This window comes from Salvelinus fontinalis, chromosome 2 (assembly GCF_029448725.1).
Source record: "Salvelinus fontinalis isolate EN_2023a chromosome 2, ASM2944872v1, whole genome shotgun sequence".
NCBI classification, from domain to species: Eukaryota; Metazoa; Chordata; class Actinopteri; order Salmoniformes; family Salmonidae; genus Salvelinus; species Salvelinus fontinalis.
In genome coordinates, this window is record NC_074666.1 from 31,516,409 (window position 1) to 31,539,336 (window position 22,928).

Sequence of the window (22,928 nt, forward strand, 5' to 3'; positions counted from 1 at the left end):
ATGCAGCTTTTGACTTCATGTGGCTTCATCAACAGATGGACTGGACTGTGTCCCAAATGGCACCCTATTCCCTATATATAGTGCACAAATTTTGACCAAGGGCCATAGGACTCTGGTCAAACATAGTGCATTATACAGGGAAAAGGATGCCCATTGGGATGCATTGAACCTGTTGAGCCCCACCCTGCCTATAGTAAACCATTTCTCCATCCCATTCCCCCAGTTAAGCAAATGAGGGGGAGAGGCTGCTACTATAATTGATGTAGTAAATTACTTTTCCTGTCAATTACTTTGATTGATAAACTTCCATTATTGTGTAGGTGTGTGTCCCTTTTGAAGGTTTAATAAAAACATTCTGTTAGAGCTGATTTAGACATGAATGTATAAAAGACAGAACATTCAGAGCACCATGTGTGTAAATATATGAATGTATATGATGAAATATTAGGTACGTACCTTTATGATTTATATTTACCTGATTGAGATATATTCCTTTTGTTAATAGTGTAACTTAGATTTTGTCTCCCCCTTTTTCCTCATTCATTGTACTGTGGTAAGTGTGTTAGTGATAGGATAAAGTTAGGAATTTGGGCCTTCGGGGATGTGGAGTCCTAGCTAGACACGGGAGTGGTATAGTCTTTTGACCATACATATCTACATATATATTCAAGACTGAACAGTCATGGACCAATGAGATTAATTAGTTGCATTGCAGTTGTTGCCATTCAGCCCCATCTAGCCTTAATATGGAATAACTGATAACTGACAAAATACACGGTTATTTTAATGTATGCTTTTATATGGTCTGTATCTCTGTATTACAGCAAGTCAAATAAAGATTAGTGCAAACTGGAAGTGTGACTTAATTCTCCAATGATTTCCTAATGCCCCATCTAGCCTTGATATGGAATAACTGATAACTGACAAAATACAAAAGTTGGCTCATTAGCTCTTGTTTTTGCCTCGATCAAACTAGATCCGAATCAAATGATTGAAGATTGATATTCTGACGTTTTTTCAGTGCAATGGGAGTTTTATTAGTCAGTATGTCAATGTAACGTTATTGATCTGTCAGTTTACCTAGCTAATTCCCTACTTTTCACACTGACACAATAATGAACAGCTCTAAAGTGTTACAGGCTTCACTGTTATGGTACTCCCACCTGCTACTGCAAGGACTGGCCCCAAATCCAACCGCATTCCTGCAATGTTATTTTAGGCGTATGTGACGCAGCTCACTTGCCAGCCATGGTCCCAGCTTTTTTGCGCCCTATAGGCAAATTTAAATCCGCAAAAATAATTTAAGAAATACGTTAAATTACCAGAGATTCTCACATGGCCCTTACATTGTATTAAAGGGCTATATCGGCCAATATGCTAGATGTGTAGATTGAAGAGAGCAGATTTGGAGAGACTTGCACTTTCTATTGAGCTATATTTATAGCCTACTTTTTATAGCCTACTTTTTAGAAGTGGGAAGATTCAGAAATATGGGTAATCAATATTTATTTCTAGGCAATGTAGTAAACTATGTAATCATATGCCTATTTAGGAAGTACATTTCATTGGAAAGATAAAACTGTCCCGTGCTTCTCAGTCCATGTATAAAAAGGCTAGCCTACTCTATTTAATTGAGACCACACGCGCAACTAATTTCGCAGGTATGGCTACTTAACTGGAGGCAGCAAGACGTTGGTTGAGCGCCCTCCACTTCTTTTCACTATCAATATTTATTTACAGACACATATTCAAGTTAACTGCCAAGTGATTATCCGCCCATGTAGGCAGCCCACTCAATTTCAATGAGACCACACATACTTGGCGCACTTGAACTCTCACGCCCAACTAGGAGAGGTAAACTACTTAAATTGATGCAGCGAATTGTGAATAATGCGAAACATGTGTTTTTAATACAATAGGTAGGCTAACGCATACAAAGCAGAAAGAGGACCATTTCAAAATAATCTGTGGGACAACAAAAATATTGTAATCCCAACGTCGTCAGTCTGACCCCTGCTCCCAGCATGAAACAGTCTGGGATCTGAGAATAATGGTCGTTTCAATTATTGAACCATTGATTCTATTCTTGGATAATATAATGTATAAATGTACACCAAGGTAATTATTTGTCATGTCTCATTTTAGGAGGATCAGATGGTGACGGGTCTCAGAGTTAGGCGGCCAGGGAAGACCAGTCTGACAGGTGAGGTGAATTTTTGAAAATACAACAATTTATTCCTGCAAACTGGACAAGCCAGATGCTATTTTAAGGCAGTCTGACAAACCTCAAGTTGATTTCCAAACTGTATCAAGGGTTGATAGGGGCTTTTCCCGATGACACAAAACATGTAAAACAAAAATGTGAGGAATGGATACAGATATGTTAGAATGCCCAGTCATGTTCACATAATCTCAGACATACATTACGGCAGTTTAAGACCATCCATAGAACGTACTATATGCCAGTGAAACTGAATATCATTCACTCAGAAATTGTATTATTCTGCTGGAGGTCTAAAACACTAAAGTGAATGTATTTGCATATGTTGTGGTCTTGTGAAGGCTGGCTGAATTCTGGTAAAGAGTATGTTCTTTTGTCTCAGCATGTCTACAGATTCTCATTTCTACCTGTTTTTGTTTGCTTGGAAATGTTGATACTGGAGACTGTTATCAGAAGAATCTGTGTAACCTTGCATTCATAGTGGCTAATAAATGAATTGCCAATAATTGGAAGGTTGGTTATCCTCCCACAATAAATGGAAGAAATGTCAAGTTATGTACAGTATCACTAGATTTGTTTTAAGATTAAGGGTATACTGTGCAACTTTCATACGGTCTGGATGCCTTATATCAGGGGTGTCAAAGTCAAATGGACGGAGGGCCAAATAAAAAATTTAGCTACAAGCCGAGGGCCGGACTGTTCGAATGTTCATTGAAAAATTTTTAAATGACGCATATAGTCTAGTGAACCTAATTGAACCTACTGAAAACCTAACAAATATATTCCAATATGATCAGATAAATAAAGCAATATTTTCTTATGGCTCTGTCAGTAATCTTTAATTTTCAACAGACACAAAAGACAAATTTCCTTTATATAAAAATCCCCATAACATGAACATTAAATGAAAGAAACCGGTATTCAAGGCACCATCAGTAGCCTATATTTTCTATTTTAGCAAAAGTGGGCTAAATTTACTTCAAAGAAAAAAACAATAATAGCAATTTTCTATCATCCACTCAACTGAAATATTTTTAAAATATAATTGGATTGAAATACAATAAAATAAAGTGCAAAAATCTATTAATCAAAAACAACACTTTGTTTAAGGAGAAGTAACATGCAGTGAAAACAAATATTAAACTTTAACTTTTAAACTTGAACTGAGTAAAAACTCTAAATATGTGATTGCACAGTAATGTTCACTTGTTTGAGGTTGAGGGTGATACTTGGTGGTGTCCCATCTTTTCCACAAGTTCATCAATGTTCGGGGTAAGGCTCTGAGCTGAGGAAATCCTCAGAATTGAGTGGAGGTGTTCAGCAGTAAGTCGACTTCTGTGTGATGTTTTGTTCAGGTTCATCAAAGAAAACAGTTGTTCACACAGGTATGTGCTGCCAAACATAGACAACGTTTGAGCAGCCTGGATGCGCAGCTGGGGCATTGTGTCGGGGAGGAAACGGGCGAACTCCGCAGCACCCACTGCCGCATATTTTGCCCTCAGTGCATCATTGCATTGGAGGTCAATCAACTCCATTTGGAGGTTTGGTGGTGAGCTTTCCACGTCAACAGCAAATGGGTTACCGAGCAGTTCCAACCTGCTTTTTTGTGCTTCAAAGTCAGCAAATCGGCGTCGAAAGTCAGCGGCAAGCATACCTATTTTATCAGCCAACTGTGCGCTCGGGAACGCACTGGTAGAGAGCTTCTCTTTCATGGTCTGGCAGCTGGGAAAGTGGCTCAAATTTTCTTTCCGCATCTGCGTCTCCCACAGAGTCAGTTTGGTTTTAAATGCCTTCACTGTACTGTACATATCAGAGATGACATGATCCCGACCCTGCAGCTGCAAGTTCATTGCATTCAGATGACTCGTAATGTCACACAGAAAAGCCATTTCACACAGAAACATTTCGTCTCGGAGTTGTGTTGTGTCTTTCCCTTTGCTGTCCAAGAACAGACAAATCTCCTCACGAAGCTCGAAACATCTTTGAAGCACCTTTCCCTGGCTTAGCCATCGCACCTCTGTGTGATAAGGCAAATCACCATGCTCCGTTTCTAACTCCGTCAGAAATGCCTTGAACTGGCGGTGATTCAAACCTTTGGCTCTGATAAAGTTAACTGTGCGCGTGATGATGCTCATTACATGCTCCATTTTCAAGGCTTTACCGCACAACGCTTCCTGGTGTATGATACAATGATAAGCTGTCAGCTCACCTGTCGCGTTTTCCTCTTGCATCTTTTCCCGTATCTTCGCCACCAGTCCGCTCCTGTGTCCACACATCGCAGGTGCTCCGTCGGTTGTCAAACCCACGAGTTTTTCCCAAGGCAGCTCCATCTCATTTACACATCTTGACACCTCTTCATACAAATCATGCCCCGTAGTTGTGCCATGCATAGGACGTAAAGCCAAAAACTCCTCTGTCACGCTTAGGCTGGAGTCCACTCCGCGGATGAAAATTGACAACTGGGCAATGTCAGAAATGTCGGTGCTCTCATCCACAGCCAAGGAATATGCAATGAAATCTTTTCCCTTTTTCACAAGCTGCTCTTTTAGATTGATGGACAACTGGTCTACTCTCTCGGCAATGGTGTTTCTGCTCAGACTCACATTTAAAAAGAGTTGCCTTTTTTCTGGGCAAACTTCGTCACAAACTTTAATCATGCAGTTTTTGATGAAATCCCCCTCCGTAAATGGCCGGGCTGATTTAGCGATCTCTTCTGCCAAAATAAAACTGGCCTTGACAGCAGCCTGGCCTTGTGATTTGGCTTTTTTGAACAGAGCCTGTCGAGATTTGAGGCCTCGTTTTAATTCCTCTGCCTTTTGTAGCCTTTGTTCCATGTCCATATTCTTGTTTTTGTCCGCGTGTTTCGTTTCATAATGTCGTCTCAGATTATACTCGTTCAGTACCGCCACACTATCTCCACACAGAAGACACACAGGTTTTCCAGCTACCTCCGTGAACATATACTCCGACTCCCACCTTGTTTGAAACCCCCGGTTCTCAGTGTCCACCTTCCGTTTTGCCATTTTTGATGGGTATCTGAAAGTTAATTTTACTGTGATGCTGACGACTGCTGTGCCAATAAATATTGAAATGAAGCAGCCTACTGCTCGGTGCGTCACCGTTGCATTGTGGGAAATGTAGTATTGGTGCGTGTAAAAGATCTGCGGGCTGCCGGCTTGCTGCGGTCTGCGGGCCGGTTCTAATAATAAATCAAGATCATCCCAGGGGCCGTAAAAAACCTTCTCGCGGGCCGGATGTGGCCCGCGGGCCTTGACTCTGACATATGTGCCTTATATGGATTAATATATGACAAAAGGAGTCTGTATTGAAAACATGCCCACGTCAGGGGAGATTTAGGCAATCCCTATCTGCTGGGCTGCTCAGTCCTGTTGTCACTCTGGCAACGCACCTAACACACCTGAAACCAAAAACTCATGTTTCTCTAAGATCCTTAAGCTGAGTGGGGTGTGTTGGGTTTGGGCGCTACAAGGCCGTGGACCCCTAAGGGCAGGACCGAGTGACTCAGTTATATTGTGTGCAAGTATAAAAAGAGCTCTACAGTACTATTAGGCCTATGATATGAATTATACGGAGGGTGTACTGTTTCTGTGTGTTTGTTTTCATTCTACTTTTGTTTTCCAAACCTTTCCCTTGAGACATAAAAAAAAGATGGGAAAGAAGTTGTGTTGGAGAGAGAGTTGAGTTATTGATTAGACTGGTGGGGGTCGGGCGTGTAGGCGGCTCGGGTTGGCTGGGCGGTCTTGCTGAAGTTTGATATACAGTGCCTTCGGAAAGTATTCAGACCCCTTGACTTTTTCCACATTTTGTTACAGTAGGTTCCAGCCTTATTCTAAAGTTGATTACGTGTTTTTTCCCCTCATCAATCTACACACAATACCCCATAATGACAAAGCAAAAACATTTTTTTCGCAAATGTATTAAAAATAGAAAAAACTGATGTATCTCAAAACATAAGTATTCAGACCCTCTACTCAGTACTTTTTTGAAGCACCTTTGGCAGCAATTATAGCCTCGGGTCTTCTTGGGTATGATACTACAAGTTTGGCACACCTGTATTTGGGGAGTTTCTCCCATTCTTCTCTGCAGATCCTCTCAAGCTCTGTCAGGTTGGATGGGGAGCTTCACTGCACAGCTATTTTCAGGTCTTTCCAGAGATGTTCGATCGGGTTCAAGTCCGGGCTCTGGCTGGGCCACTCAAGGACATTCAGAGACTTGACCCGAAGCCACTTATGCATTGTCTTGACTGTTTGCTTAAGGTCGTTGTCCTGTTGGAAAGTGAACCTTCGCCCCAGTCTGAGGTCCTGAACACTCTGGAGCAGGTTTTCATCAAGGATCTCTATGTACTTTGCACCGTTCATCTTTACCTCAATCCTGACTAGTCTCCCAGTCCCTGTCGCGGAAAAACATCCCCACAGCATGATGCTGCCACCACCATGCTTCACTGTAAGGATGGTGCCAGGTTTTCTCCAGATGTGACGCTTGGCATTCAGGCCAAATAGTTAAATATTGGTTTCATCATACCAGAGAATATTGTTTCTCATGAGTTGAGTCTTTAGGTGCCTTTTGGCAAACTCATAGCGGGATTTCATGTGCCTTTTACTGAGGAGGGACTTCCATCGGGCCACTACCATAAAGGCCTGATTGGTTGAGTGCTGCAGAGATGGTTGTCCTTCTGGAAGGTTCTCCCATCTCCACAGAGGAACTCAAGAGCTCTGACAGAGTGACCATTGAGTTCTTGGTCACCTCTCTGACCAAGGCCCATTTCCCACGATTGCTCAGTTTTGGCCAGGCGGCCAGCTCTAGAAAGAGTCTTGGTGTTTCAAAACCTCTTCCATTTAAGAATGATGGAGGCCACTGTGTTCTTGGGGACCTTCAATGCTGCAGAAATGTTTTGGTACCCTTCCCCAGATCTGTTACTCGACACAATCCTGTCTTGGAGCTCTACGGACAGTTCCTTCGACCTCATGGTTTGGTTTTTGCTCTGACGACATGCGTAGGCATATGAGATTGGGAAGAAATGCAAAATGGTGAAGTGGAATAATAAAATAAGTGTTCAGGAATAACAAGCATGTAACGGTCCTGACCTGTTTTCTGTTGTTTTTGTATGTGTTTATGGTCAGGGCGTGTGTTTTGGGTGGGCAGTCTATGTTTTCTGTTTCTATGTTGGTTTTGGGTTGCCTGGTATGGCTCTTAATTAGAGGCAGGTGGTTTGCGTTTTCCTCTAATTAAGAGTCATATTTAGGTAGGGTGTTCTCACTGTTTGTTTGTGGGTGATTGTCTTCCGTATCTGTGTTATGTCTTGCACCATACGGGACTGTTCGGTTGTTCGTTTCGTTGTAGTCTGTTCCTGTCCGTGAGTTTTACGTTTTAGTTAAGTAAGTTCATGTTCAGGTTTTTTCGTCTACGTCGTTTTCTTGTTTTGTCATTTTGAAAGTGTTTTGTTTTTCGTGTTGCCATCGTCGTGTTTAAATAAAAGATGGCTTATTTCCCGAATGCTGCATTTTGGTCTGATGATCCTTCTCTCCTCTCCTCGTCCGAGGATGAGGAGAACGACAGCCCCTACAGAATCACCCACCACGCTAGGACCAAGCGGCAAGGGAAAACTCAACGGAGTAAGGAACAGGGCAACAAGGACTCCTGGACTTGGGAGGAAATATTGGACGGGAGAGGTCCATGGGCACAGCCGGGAGAGTATCGCCGTCCCAAAGCTGAGCTGGAGGCACTGAGGAGAGTAGAGGCTACCGGAGAGAGGAACCGGAGTTATGAGGGAACGCGTCTGGCACGGAAGCCCAAAAAGCCCGTAAGTAACACCCAAAAATTTATTGGGGGGGGGGGCTAAGAGGTAGTGGGCCTAGGGCAGGTAGGAGACCTGCGCCCACTTCCCAGGCTTACCGTGGAGAGCGGGAGTACGGGCAGGCGCCGTGTTACGCAGTAGAGCGCACGGTGTCTCCTGTACGAGTGCATAGGTCAGTGCGGGTTATTCCACCTCCCCGCACTGGCAGGGCTAGATTGGGTATTGAGCCAGGTGTCATGAGGCCGGCTCAACGCGTCTGGTCTTGGTCGGGCGACCGGGAGCATTCAACCAGGTAAGGTTGGGCAGGCTCAATGCTCAAGAGTGCCAGTACGCCTCCACGGTCCGGTATTTCCGGCGCCACCTCCCCGCCCCAGCCTAGTACCTACAGTGCCTACACTACGCACTAGGCTACCAGTGCGTCTCCTGAGCCCAGTTCCTCCTCCACGCACTCTCTCTGTAGTGCGTGTATCCAGTTCGGTGCCTCCAGTTCCGGCACCACGCACAAAGCCTCCTGTGCGTCTCCAGAGCCCTGTACACACTGTATCTTCTCCCCCTACTAATCCTGATGTGCTTGTCCTCAGCCCGGTGTCACCAGTGCCGGTACCACGCATCAGTTATAGAGTGGGCTTTGAGAGTACAGTGTGCCCTGTCCCTGCTCCCCGCACTAGTAGGAGGGTGCTTATCCTTAGCCCGGTGCCTCCAGTTCCGGCACCACGCACCAGGTCTACAGTGCGCCGTATCCGGCCAGAGCCATCCGTCTCCCCAGCGCCATCTGAGCCATCCGTCTCCCCAGCGCCGTCTGAGCCATCCGTCTGCAATGAGCCTGCAAAGCCGCCCGTCTGCCATGAGCCTGCTAAGCCGCCCGTCTGCCATGAGCCTACAGAGCCGTCTGCCAGACAGGAGCCGCTAGAGCCGCACGCCAGACAGGAGCCGCTAGAGCCGCCCGCCAGACAGGATCTGCCAGAGCCGCCAACCAGACAGGATCTGCCAGAGCCGCCAACCAGACAGGATCTGCCAGAGCCGCCAACCAGACAGGATCTGCCAGAGCCGCCAACCAGACAGGATCTGCCAGAGCCGCCAACCAGACAGGATCTGCCAGAGCCGCCAGCGAGCCATGAGCAGCCAGAGCCGTCAGAGAGCCATGAGCAGCCAGAGCCGTCAGAGAGCCATGAGCGTCGAGAGCCGTCAGCCTGCCATGAGCGTCGAGAGCCGTCAGCCTGCCATGAGCGTCGAGAGCCGTCAGCCTGCCATGAGCGTCGAGAGCCGTCAGCCAGCCATGAGCGTCGAGAGCCGTCAGCCAGCCATGAGCGTCGAGAGCCGTCAGCCAGCCATGAGCGTCGAGAGCCGTTCAGTCAGGATCTGCCTGAGTATATCAGCCGGGACCTGCCCCTTGTCCCGGTGCTGCCCCTTGTCCCGGTGCTGCCCCTTGTCCCGGTGCTGCCCCTTGTCCCGGTGCTGCCCCTTGTCCCGGTGCTGCCCCTTGTCCCGGTGCTGCCCCTTGTCCCGGTGCTGGCCGTTCATTTAGGGGATGTTAGTTTTAGGGTGGTCATTGGGAGGGGAAGACAGAAGCGGGGAGTGACAATGGTGGTGTGGGGACAGCGTCCAGAGCCTGAGCCACCACCGTGGTCAACTGCCCACCCAGACCCTCCCCTGGACTTTGTGCTGGTGCGCCCGGCGTTCGCACCTTGAGTGGGGGGGGTTCTGTAACGGTCCTGACCTATTTTCTGTTGTTTTTGTATGTGTTTATGGTCAGGGCGTGTGTTTTGGGTGGGCAGTCTATGTTTTCTGTTTCTATGTTGGTTTTGGGTTGCCTGGTATGGCTCTTAATTAGAGGCAGGTGGTTTGCGTTTTCCTCTAATTAAGAGTCATATTTAGGTAGGGTGTTCTCACTGTTTGTTTGTGGGTGATTGTCTTCCGTATCTGTGTTATGTCTTGCACCATACGGGACTGTTCGGTTGTTCGTTTCGATGTAGTCTGTTCCTGTCCGTGAGTTTTACGTTTTAGTCAAGTAAGTTCATGTTCAGGTTTTTTCGTCTACGTCGTTTTCTTGTTTTGTAATTTTGAAAGTGTTTTGTTTTTCGTGTTGCCATCGTCGTGTTTAAATAAAAGATGGCTTATTTCCCGAATGCTGCATTTTGGTCTGATGATCCTTCTCTCCTCTCCTCGTCCGAGGATGAGGAGAACGACAGCCCCTACAAAGCACAGCAATTACACTATATTTTAGCCTGTTTTTAAGAATGAGAATTGTTCCACGGATCAGACTAAATCAAGTAAATAGAAAATAAAATCTCCTGAAAACAAAATTTCATAAAATCTGCCCCTACACCCTAACCAAATAATTGTAATATTTATTGTCCCCCCTCTAGAATCAATCGTACACTTTGGGTTCACAATCTGTTTGACAAAATTATTACAAATCAGGTCACCCTACCAAAGTCCCCTGCTAAAACTTACTGTAGGTCTGTTTGCTGCCTTTTCATTGTCACAGCCTAAATGCCAATCACCAAACGAGGGGAATGATGCAAGTGCCGATTAAATTAAATCGACTTTAGTACATGCCAAAAGGCTGCCAAAAGGCTGCATTCTCCAATAGGAACGGGAGTAAAAGCAACCAAATCTTGATGACAACATTGTACATAAAACAGCTCTACCATCCTATTCTTTACAGTTCTATAAACTCAGCGGAGAATGTTCTTGCTCACATTCAGCTTCACGGCTTGTGTACACTAGTACGCGGTAAATTGCCGCGTGCCGCTTAGGCCGCCCAGAGAGGCTCGCTTGTGGGAGTGCTGGCAGCATATTTTTATTTATTTATTTATTTCACCTTTATTTAACCAGGTAGGCAAATTGAGAACACGTTCTCATTTACAATTGCGACCTGGCCAAGATAAAGCAAAGCAGTTCGACACATACAACAACACATAGTTACACATGGAGTAAAACAAACATACAGTCAATAATACAGTGAAAAATAAGTCTATATACAATATGAGCAAGTGAGGTGAGATAAGGGAGGTGAAGGCAAACAAAATATATATATAAATAAATAAAAATATAAAAAGGCCATGGTGGCGAAGTAAATACAATATAGCAAGTACAAAAAGTAAAAAAGTAGAGATAGTAGAGATAGAAAAAAGAAATAATATAGCAGCATGTTGTGCGTCAAGAATTCAGCATAGCAAGTTTGTATGAAAGTCTGGTTATTAAATGGATAAATACCCATTAAATGGGTAAATCCATTCTCCATTTCATGAATTTATTCACAGGTAATAGTAATATGCTCTAAAACGCTCTGGTGACAAACAAACTTTGCTGCCATGTTTCCAATTGTCCACATGGCTGGGAGAACCTTTTCAAGTAAGTAAATTGTGGACTACAGAAAAAGGAGGACCAAGCATGCCCCCATTCTCATCGACGGGGCTGTAGTAGAGCAGGTTGAGAGCTTCAAGTTCCTTGGTGTCCACATTACCAACAAACCATCATCGTCCAAACACACCACGACAGTTGTGAAGAGGGCATGACAACGCCTATTCCCCCTCAGGTGACCGAAAAGATTTGGCATGGGTCCTCAGATCCTCAAAAAGTTCTACAGGTACACCAGAGAGCATCCTGACTGGTTCCATCACCGCCTGGTATGGCAACTGCTCAGCCTCCGACCGCAAGGCACTACAGAGGGTAGTGCATTTGGCCGAGTACATCACTTCCTGCCATCCAGGACCTCTATACTAGGCAGTGTCAGAGGAAGGCCCAAACAATTGTCAAGGACACCATCCACAGCATCCCGGAGCATCTTCACTGTTGACGTTGAGACTGGTGTTTTGCGGGTACTATTTAATGAAGTCCATTTAAAGGATTACTGTAGATCATGAGTTATTATTTTTCCTATTGGCATTATTTAAGTTTTTTCCACGTTCATTTTATATCCTGAGATTGTTGAGTATTCTGAAAATATTTTTAACAAGTGGGGCATTGAGTTTTCAATATTAGTCAGGTATATCAAAAGATCGTTGGCAAATAAGTTTACTTTATAGCCAATACTGATACCTGTTACACTTGGCTCCTGTCTAATTATTTCTGCAAGTGGTTCAATTGCCATTGCAAACAGGAGGGGCAGACAGAACATCCCTGTATCGTGCCCCTTTCTAAAGCAATTTAATCAGATAATGTATTATTTGTGTATATGTTTGCTGTAGGATATTTATAAATTTGAATGAAATGTATTATTTCACTTGGAAAGTTGAAGCTTCCAAAGTTTTGAATAGAAAGGCCATTTCAAGACGGTCAAAAGAGTTTTTGGCATCAACATCCATTATTGATAAATCTACATCTTGTTTTTTAGCATATTGTATTATACTGAAACATGTTCTTGTATTGGTTTGTAAGTGTCTATTTTTAATAAACCCTGTTCAATTAACATGTATCAAGTCTGATAAGACTTTTGCCATTCTGTTGCTTATGAGTGTTATTTTATTGTCACAATTTATTAAATTTATGGGTCTGTAATCTGCCAGGGAACTCTCCAGATTTTCCTGGTTTTAATACACACTGAACAAAACAATAAACGCAACATGTAAAGTGTCCCAGGTTTCATGAGCTGAAATAAAATATCCCAGAAATGTTCCATATGCACAAAAATCTTATTCCTCTCAAATGTTTTGCACACATTTTTTTTTTTACATCTCTGTTAGCGAGCATTTCTCCTTTGCCAAGATAATTCATCCACCTGACAGGTGTGGCATATCAAGAAGCTGATTAAACAGCATTATCATTAAACAGGTGCACCTTGTGCTGGGGACAATAAAAGGCCACTCTAAAATGTGCAGTTCGTCACACAAAATGTTGAGGGAGCGTGCAATTGGCATACTGACTGCAGGAATGTTCACCAGAGCTATTGCCAGATAATTGAATGTTCATTCCTCTACGATAAGCCGCCTCCAACATTGTTTTAGAGAATTTGGCTGTACGTCCAACCGGCCTCACAACAGCAGACCATTTGTAACCATGCCAACCCAGGACCTCCACATTCGGCTTCTACACCTGCGGGATCGTCTGAGACCAGCTACTTGGACAGCTGATGAAACTGTGGGTTTGAACAACCAAAACATTTCTGCTCAAACTTTTATAGAGGGCCCTCATTTATCAATGTTGCGTACCAACAGTAATGTTCGTAAACCATGCGTGCGATCATTTCTAAGCAAAGTGTGGGATTTATCAATTTGTACTTATACTTGAGAATGTGTGTACATTTAATAACACCTCGGATCATACGTACGCACAGCACCTTGTGGTAGAAAAGTCAAACTGCTAACGAAATACCATCCACCAAATGGAGAAAGGATACATACTGGACCAAATCATAAACTATGAAGAAAAAAGATAATAGATAATAGTTTTAAGTGTCTAAAAGAAAAACACGAATAAACTATTAATAGTTTTCTCAGGGTGTTATCGAATTCATAAACATGAAACCATTTAAGCCTAATTGAATAATAAAGTCAATTAGAAAGAGAGTGGAATGCAAGTTGAGGCAATTTAGTTAAACCAGTTAAATAATATAAAAGGCAACACTGAGGCATTGTGACTTGTCCAAAATGGCAAATCTTGCATTGCTGGAGGATCTGGCACAAGCTGCATTACGCAGGGAGCGTGTTTTTAATAAGCATGCAGATTTTTTTGCTGAGTGCGACACTTGGCTTATTAGTAGATTTTGTTTTCCAAGGCAAATTTAATTGTCTCTCTGCAACCAACTCTCTCCAGTATTAGAAAGGGAGATGAAACTCACAAATGCCATCCCAATGCATACCTAAGTCCTCGACACCCTGGGATTTTTGGCCACTGGAACATTCCATCGGGAGATTGCGGATCGGTCTGGCATTTCACAACCAACCATGAGTCGAATATTGCCTGCAGTCCTTCATGGCATTATTTCATTGACCCCACAATACATACAGTTTCCGAACACTGCTGTGCAACAGGCCAGAGTGAAAAGGGATTTCCATACCATAGCTGGATTTCCCAATGTCATTGCAGCAATTGACTGCACCCACATCGCAATAAAAGCACCATCATTGAATAAATTAAACTTTGTCAACAGAAAATGTTTCCATTCTGTCAATGTGCAGGTCATCTGTGATTCACATTTGGCTTTGTTGAATGTAGTGGCCAAATGTCCAAGATGGACACATTATTCATTCATTGTGCAGAACAGTTCAGTCGGCCTTAACCTCCAGGAAGGAGCTGTTGAGGAGGGATGGCTTATTGGTAAGTGACTTATGTTTTATTTGCCATGTTAGACCTCTACTGGGAAACAATGTCTGAATGTTGTGTTCATAGCTGCAGGAGACCAGGGCTACCCATTAAAAACATGGCTTATGACTCCCCTCACAAACCAACAAGAGGCAAGGTGGCAAGCCCACGCATGCACAAGAACAATCGAGCACACCATAGGCCTGCTGAAAGGGCATTGGCTGTGCCCGTCTGGTACAGGAGGCACACTACAATACTAGCCTAGCAAGGTTTGCCTCTGAAATGACATTCCTTCAAATGCCATTACGTGAATGTAATACAATGTGCAAATTCCTTTTTAGGTTTGCTACATTGTCAAGGCTTGCAGTGTGCTCCACGACATTGCAATCAAAATTGGCATTCCGCTGACCCCATGCCTGACAGGGAGTGTTTCCATCCACCCATAGCTCTGGCATTGAAAACAAGAGTCAATATCATGTAACGGTTTTAGGTATCTGTTCTTCCAAATATTGTAATCAAATCGACAAGGAAAACACATTTACATTGCACCAGAAATGAATGTCTCACATGTTTGACACAATCAACAAGTTCTTTCAATGAATGATTTCTCTCAGGCTGTTACATACATCCTCCAGCTGCTGTTTGAGTCCAAGAATTGATGTGTTGATCTCTTGTTGTTTCAGGACTACGTCAAAACATGCAGTGCAGCTGAAGCTCTCGCCAAAGAGAACACCCTTCTGGTAGGCCTGGGGCTGAGGGGTCAGGCACATCTGTGAAGATTATGTTTTGTTATATTTATTGTAAAAAAAAAATTAGTGGTCCATTTCTGAATATTGTAGCGAAAATAAAGCTTGACTTACCATCAGTTGGTGTGTCTGGTATTCCTTCAGGGTCTGGGAGAGGGTTCTCAGTATCACCATCACAAATGATGCCAGACACTGAGGCCATTGAGGACCAAAGTACTGCTGGCTCTCGTTCTCTCTTAATCAGGAAAATTGGATAGCAGGTGGGTGGACTCTGGCCAATCAGTGAATCTTTACACCCAGGTAGAAAACTTGTATAAGCAGAAACCCTGCATCCAAGTACTTGAGGGCAATAGGCAGATTTAATAGCTGGACTAGGGGTTGGTCCTGGATCAGGCCCATCTCTAAATTAAGGATTGATGTCACGTTCCTGACCTTATTTTCCTTTGTTTAACTTTGTTTAGTTGGTCAGGACGTGAGCTGGGTGGGTAGTCTATGTTATGTGTTTCTATGTTGGGTTCAATGTGTTGCCTGATATGGTTCTCAATTAGGGGGCAGGTGTTTGACGTTTCCTCTGATTGAGAACCATATTAAGGTAGGTTGTTCACACTGTTTGTTTGTGGGTGATTGTTGCTGTGTCTGTGTTTGTTACACCACACGGTCTCGTCTCGTTCGTTCGTTCTTTCCTGTTCGTGCGTTCATTGTTTTTTATGTTCACAAGTTCAGGTCTGTTTAACGTCGTTTGTTTTGTAGTTTATTCAAGTGTTCTTCGTGTTTCGTCTTCATTTAATAAATCATTATGTCTACATACCTCGCTGCGTGTTGTTCCGATCCATGCTCCTCCTCGTCTGAGGAGGAGAACGAATATGACAGCCGTTACAATTGAGGGTGGAAGCCCTACATGTTTGTTGGAGTAGTTAGGAATGGTCAGACAGGTCACGTTCCTGGCTGAGACACCAGACAGATATACAACATTTGGATAGGTATTTAACATATCAGCTAACCACATGATTTAGTAGTCTGACGCCTGACTGTGCGGTCGATGATGTGGCACACAAGTCCTTTGGTTGATGTAATTCATCATCTATGCTATGTTGATGGCCTGGAAATCAACCAAAGTCTGTCATGGGACGTGATAAGGGTGTCAAAAGAGGTACTTTGGTGTCATCTTCAACGTCATGGTTTCTGGCTCTGGCGGGTTTCAGTGCTGAAATAAATGTACAATCACAAATACACTCAGTGACCAGTTTATTAGGTACACCATCCGTTCACGAAAATGTTTCACTCCTACAGTGAGTCACGTGGTCGTGGCAAGCTATATAAGGCAGGCAAATAGGCATCGAAGCATTCAGGTACCGCTCGATTGAACATTAGAATGGGAAAAATGACTGACCTAAGCGACTTTGAGCGTGGTATGATCGTCGGTGCCAGGCACACGCGTCGGTTCCAGTATCTCAGAAACTGCCAGCCTCCTGGGCTTTTTACGCATGACAGTGTCTAGGGATTACAGGGATTAGTGCAACACCAAAAAAAAATACATCCAGTCAGCGGCAGTCCTGCGAGTAAAAACAGCATGTTGATGAGAGGTTGAAGGAGAATAGCAAGAATCGTGCAAGCTAACAGACGGGCCAGAAACAGGCAAATAACGTCGCAGTCATGGTTCGGGTAGTAACGGATTACATGTAATCTATTACATGTAAGGGATTACAACAAACGTAACTAATCTGTTGTTACCAGCAAAAATATTGTAATCAGATTACAGATACTTTTGAAAAACTAGAGGATTACTTCGAGAGACTGAACCAGCTTCTATCTCAAGGCCATCAGACTGTTAAACAGCCATCACTAACATTGAGTGGCTGCTGTCAACATACTGACTCGAATCTCTAGCCACTTTAATAAAAAATTGGATGTAAACAATGCCACTTTATATAATGTTTACATACCCTACATTACTCATCTCATATGTATATACTGTACTCTATACCATCTACTGTATCTTGCCTATGCCGTTCGACCATATATTTATATGTACATATTCTTATTCATTCCTTTACACTTGTGTGTATAAGGTAGTTGTTGTGAAATTGTTAAATTACTTGTTAGATATTACTGCACGGTCGGAACTAGAAGCACAAGCATTTCGCTACACCTCACATTAACATCTGCTAATCATGTGTATGTGACCAATACAATTTGATTTGATTTAGCTATTTCTGCCTTACGGATTGTAGTTGTTGTGGATGGCTGTTCACAAATCTAAATGTGTATTTGAACCCAATAATGGTTGAATTCAAGAAGTTTAAGCTGCCTATCAATCATTGTTTTTTAAACCAGTGGACAGCCAGTAAAAAATTATAATAAATAAAAAATATTACAAAATAAATCGCTCTTGCAACAGCTGCATAGTTCGGATCCCAGCCTATGGAAGTGGGATTTTTATTGCTGAATGTAATTAATTCTGATAAAAGAAATTAAAATCCATAGGCCTAATGGACACATGCTCAAACTTAAAAACAGGCAATCTGTAGTTGCTACATCCATTTTTTAACTTAAAAATTATAAATACAGTACCAGTCAAAATTGGACACACCTAATCATTCAAGGATTTTTCTTTATTTTTCTATTTTATACATTGTAGAATAATAGTGAAGACTTTCAAACTATGAAATAGCACATATGAAATTGTGTAGTTAACCAAATAAGTGCTAAATCAAAATATATTTTAAATTTGAGATTCTTAAATGTAGCCACCCTATGCCTTGATGACAGCTTTGCACACGCTTGGCATTCTCTCAACCAGCTTCATGAGGTAGTCACCTCACCGCATTTAAATTAACAGGTGTGCCTTGTTAAAAGTTAATTTGTGGAATTCCTTTCCTTCTTAATGTGTTTAGGTAGGGGTGGTATACAGAAGATAGCGCTATTTGGTAAAAGACCAAGTCCATATTATGGCAAGAACAGCTCAAATAAGCAAAGAGAAATGACAGTCCATCATTACTTTAAGACATGAAGGTCAGTCAATACGGAAAATTTCAAGACCTTTGAAATGCCTTCATGGTTGAATTGCTGCAAAGAAACCACTACTTAAGGACACCAATAATAAGAAGAGACTTGCTTGGGCCAAGAAACACGAGCAGTGGACATTAGACCGGTCTGGAGTCCAAATTTGAGATCTTTGGTTCCAACCGCCGTGTCTTTGTGAGACGCAGAGTAGGTGAACGGATGATCTCCACATGTGTGGTTCCTACCATGAAGCATGGAGGAAGAGGTGTGATGGTGTGGTGGTGCTTTGCTGGTGACACGGTCAGTGATTTATTTAGAATTCAAGGCACACACCAGCATGGCTACCACAGAATTCTGCAGCGATACGCAGTGGTGGAAAAAGTATTCAATTGTCATACTTGTGTAAAAGTAAAGATACCTTCATCGAAAATTACTCAAAAGTGAAAGTCACCTTGTAAAATACTACTTGAGTAAAAGTCTAAAAGTACTTGGTTTTAAATATACTTAAGCATCAAAAGTAAATGTGACAATGGTCCAACCGCCTTGATTCAGGGTTATGTAGCAAATTTTGAAATAAAGTTTTTTATGTTGGATAAAAGCAGAGACCGAGCTACAAAATTGTATTTCATACACTTCATTTGAGGAACAATGGGAAAGTAATTCTGCTTTGAAAGTTGATAAACTTGTAACCTCACTTTTGAGAAAATGTCTTTTGAATGTTTTGGTACCAACTGGAGAGCTCTTCAGTTTCTTGGCAATTTCTCACATGGAATAGCCTTCATTTCTCAGAACAAGAATAGACTGACGAGTTTCAGAAGAAAGTTTTGTTTCTGGCCATTTTGAGCCTGTAATCAAACCCACAAATGCTGATGCTCCAGATACTCAACTACTCTAAAGGCCAGTTTTATTGCTTCTTTAATCTGAACAACAGTTTTCAGCTGTGCTAACAGAATTGCAAAAGGGGTTTCTAATGATCAATTAGCCTTTTAAAATGATAAACTTGGATTAGCTAACACAACGTGCCATTGGAACACAGGAGTGATGGTTGCCGATAATGTGCCTCTGTACGCCTATGTAGATATTCCATTAAATGTCTACATTGTATTTCTGATCAATTTGATGTTATTTTACTGGACAAAAAAAATAGCTTTTCTTTCAAAAACAAAAGACATTTCTAAGTGAACCCAAACTTTTGAACGGCAGTGTACATATTACCTCAACTAACCGGTGCCCCCGCACATTGACTCTGTAACAGTACCCCCTGTATATAGCCTCGCTTGTTATTTTACTGCTGCTGTTTTATTTGTTCCTTTTATTTTCTATTTTTTACTTAACACTTTTGTATTTTTTTTTACTTCTTAACTTTTAAAACATTGTAAGTAAGCATTTCACTCTAAGGTCTACACACCTGTTCAAATGGTGTAAAGGTTGTCACTGTTGTTCTCCTCCTCAGACGAGGAGGAGCATGGATCGGACCAAGATGCGGAGTAGGAGGTATTCATGATTTAATGGCAAACCAACAAAACACTACAAATTAACAAAACAACAAACATGACTAACCTGCAACAGTCCTGTGTGGCCCAAACGCTGACACAAGAACAAACACCCACAAAACACCAGTGAAACCCTGGCTGCCTTAGTATGACTCTCAATCAGAGACAAACGATACACACCTGTCTCTAATTGAGAATCATACCAGGCCGAACACAAAACCCCACATAGAAATAGAAAACATAGACTAACCCACCCAACTCACGCCCTGACCAACTAAAACAAATACATAACAAAGGAAAACAGGTCAGGAACGTGACAAATGGCTCTCGTGTGAAGTAGTGATCTGCGACATATGCCTTGTTTCCTGAAACGGGTCAAAAATGTTATTTCCAAAATATAAAGTAAAATAATAAATCATTTCATATTCATTATATTAAACAAACCAGATGGCATGATTTTCTTGTTTTTTTAATTTACAGATAGCCAGGGGCACACTCCAACACTCAGACATAATTTACAAACATAGCATTTGTGTTTAATGAGTCTGCCAGATAAGAGGCAGTAGGGATGACCAGGATGTTCTCTTGATGTGTGTGAATTTGACAATTTTCCTGTCCTGGTAAGCATTGAAAATGTAATGAGTACTTTTGTGTGCCAGGGAAAATGTATGGAGTAAAAAGTATATTTTATTTAGGAATGTAGTGAATTAAAAGTTGTCAAAAATATAAATAGTAAAGAAAGTACAAATACCTAAAAATACTACTTAAGTACTTTACACCACTTAAGTACTTTACACCACTGGTGATACGCCATCCCATCTGGTTTGCGCTTAGTGGGACTATCATTTGTTTTTCAACCAGTGGCGGTTCTAGACCATTTCAACTGGGGGGGCCAAGCTGGGGCCAGTTGTACTGTTAGAGGGGCCAGTTACATTAGACGTTATTGTTGTCATATCGTTTTCTTCACTGCATTGCAGGCATTAGCAGGCAAAAGACCATGTTCATAATCATTCAACTATTTATTTGCATTTCCATTATAATTTTTTATTTGCATTACATATTCAGTATCAGGTCACATCAACTGTATTCTCCGGTTGTGTTTTTTTGCAAAAAGATCAGCAAATTCATCTAGACTCAAGGCCTTTGCCCTCCTTGACTCAATACACCTAAATTGCTTAATCTGTCATCTGACATTGTGGACCTGAGATACATTTTCACCAGCATTAGTGCAGAAAAACTCAGTTCAGAAGAAGCAGTACTAACATGGATTGAAACAGCTATCTTGCACAGTTTAAAGAGCTCAAAGAAAACTTCTTTATAAGGCTCAATGAATAATGCCTGCTCTACTACACTGGAGGGTCTCTGCATGCCACTCTGTATTTTCCTTTCTAAAATTCTTCTGAACTGATGTAGTTCATGCCCCAAGTCCTCAATATTTGATACATTCATACATTCTAGCAAATGGAAACACAAATGGTTTCACAGTGAGAAACACATCACTTGTAGGGTTTAGAGTTTGGATGCCATTCATTATGTCACAGTTTTTGCTAGGGAACCTTCTGTTAAGCTCATTGAGCATATGATCTAAAACAGGGTAGAAAAGAGTTGTACGAAAACGGCCTTCTTCTTGTTCTGGATCTGACCTCTGACCCACTGTACTGAGTACAGTCTCCATTAAATTGAGAGCTTAGCTTTTTTGATCGTTTTGCAGGGGGGTGTATTGCAGTATCACATTGCTCAGCTGTGGTCAACACAATCAAAAAATGACTCATCCCTGTAGTCATTCAAAGTTTGAACGAAGGCTTCAACTAAATCAACAGCCTTTGACAGGTCAAGTGATGAAGAGTGATGAAGACTGTAGTATATCTGATAGAAATGTTGCTTCTCCAAACACTTTATGGAGTGTAACAAGGCACACAATGATTTGGAAATCTATCTGTGTAAGCAGACCAAGTGCCTCAACAGATCTGTCACCATTGTGTTCTTGGACTATGTCTTGCAGGACTCGCTTAATGGCAAGTAATCTATCCATAATAGTATGTAGAGCCATATATCGATATGCCCAGCAAGTGTCACTTAGTCTCTGAAGCTCTCTAGGTGCACCTGGGTACATCTCTTTTTGTATGCTAAGTCATTTTTGATTCACATATGACCCAGATGTGAAGACGTAAAGTCTTTCTAGTAAGGAGAAGAACTGTCCTACATCAGGAACAGCTTTGACTGTATCCACTAAAACTAAGTTTAGATTGTGTGCACTGCAGTGGATGTTTAAGGCATGCTTCGCTTGTTCTTTAATGCGTGCCTGGACGCCTGAATGCTTGCCACTCATAACAGAAGCACCGTCATATGCTTGGCCTACTAGGTTGTTTTTGTATTCAAGACCATGACTTTCTAATATGTGTATGATTTTGTCAGAAAGCCCTGCTGCATCTAATCGATCAGCCGATTCAAGGTGGAGAAAGCTCTCATGGACAGCTCCTCTGAAATAGTACCTGAGTACTAGAGATATCTGCTCCTTATTTTTACATATTTTGTTTTGTCTGCCATTATGCTAAAGACCTTTCACACATGCTACGACTTTATATGTCTAGTAGCAACTCCTTCATCACCGTGTTTTCCCTGAGTAGAATCGTGGATTTTAACCTTGGCTGTGTGTGCCTTGTTCTCTCCTTGGAGCGTGAGAATTTCACTCTGGCTAAACTCCAAACTTCCTCTCAGCCCTGCTACCTCCTCACACAACTTTTCCAGTGTTGCATGGATTCCAGCCAGAGCACTAGCCTCTACTTCAATGGTAAATAAATCGTCTGTGTCTGTAAATAAATCTGTTTTTCTTTTTTTGTCGGGTTAAAGTTATTTTGTGAGGTAGTCAGATCTTTCCATGATGGAATATGTTGTTCCTCCATAGCGTAAAGCTGTTGGTACTCGTCGATTTCCCTCAGGATCTCCTTAGTATCCAGGTTGGCTCTTTACTGCAATCAGTTGTTTTGTGAAAAGATAACAATGAGTCTTTCCCACGACGACGACAGGTGTCTGTAGTACAGCCAGCTAGCACTCGCGGAATCCACGCAAAAACACGTTTGGTCTGTCTGTGTCTTGCCAGCTAACTTGTGTTAGTGCAATGACTGGAAGTCTACTGGAGCAGCTGGTATGCAACTAGACCACGTGTCAAACTCATTCCACGAAAGATAAGGAGATAGAAAACCCCATTCAATGTGAAGCCCTTGGCGTAGAAATGTATTGATCTGCATAGGCCAAAATGCTGTCGCCAGAAGCTGTCTAATCACTAGAGTATTATTATCTATGCATAGTCACTTTAAAAGCTCTACCTACATGTACATATTACTTCAATTACCTCAACACCTGTACCCCCAGAGTGCTCTTTAATAATTTGTTATTCTTATCTC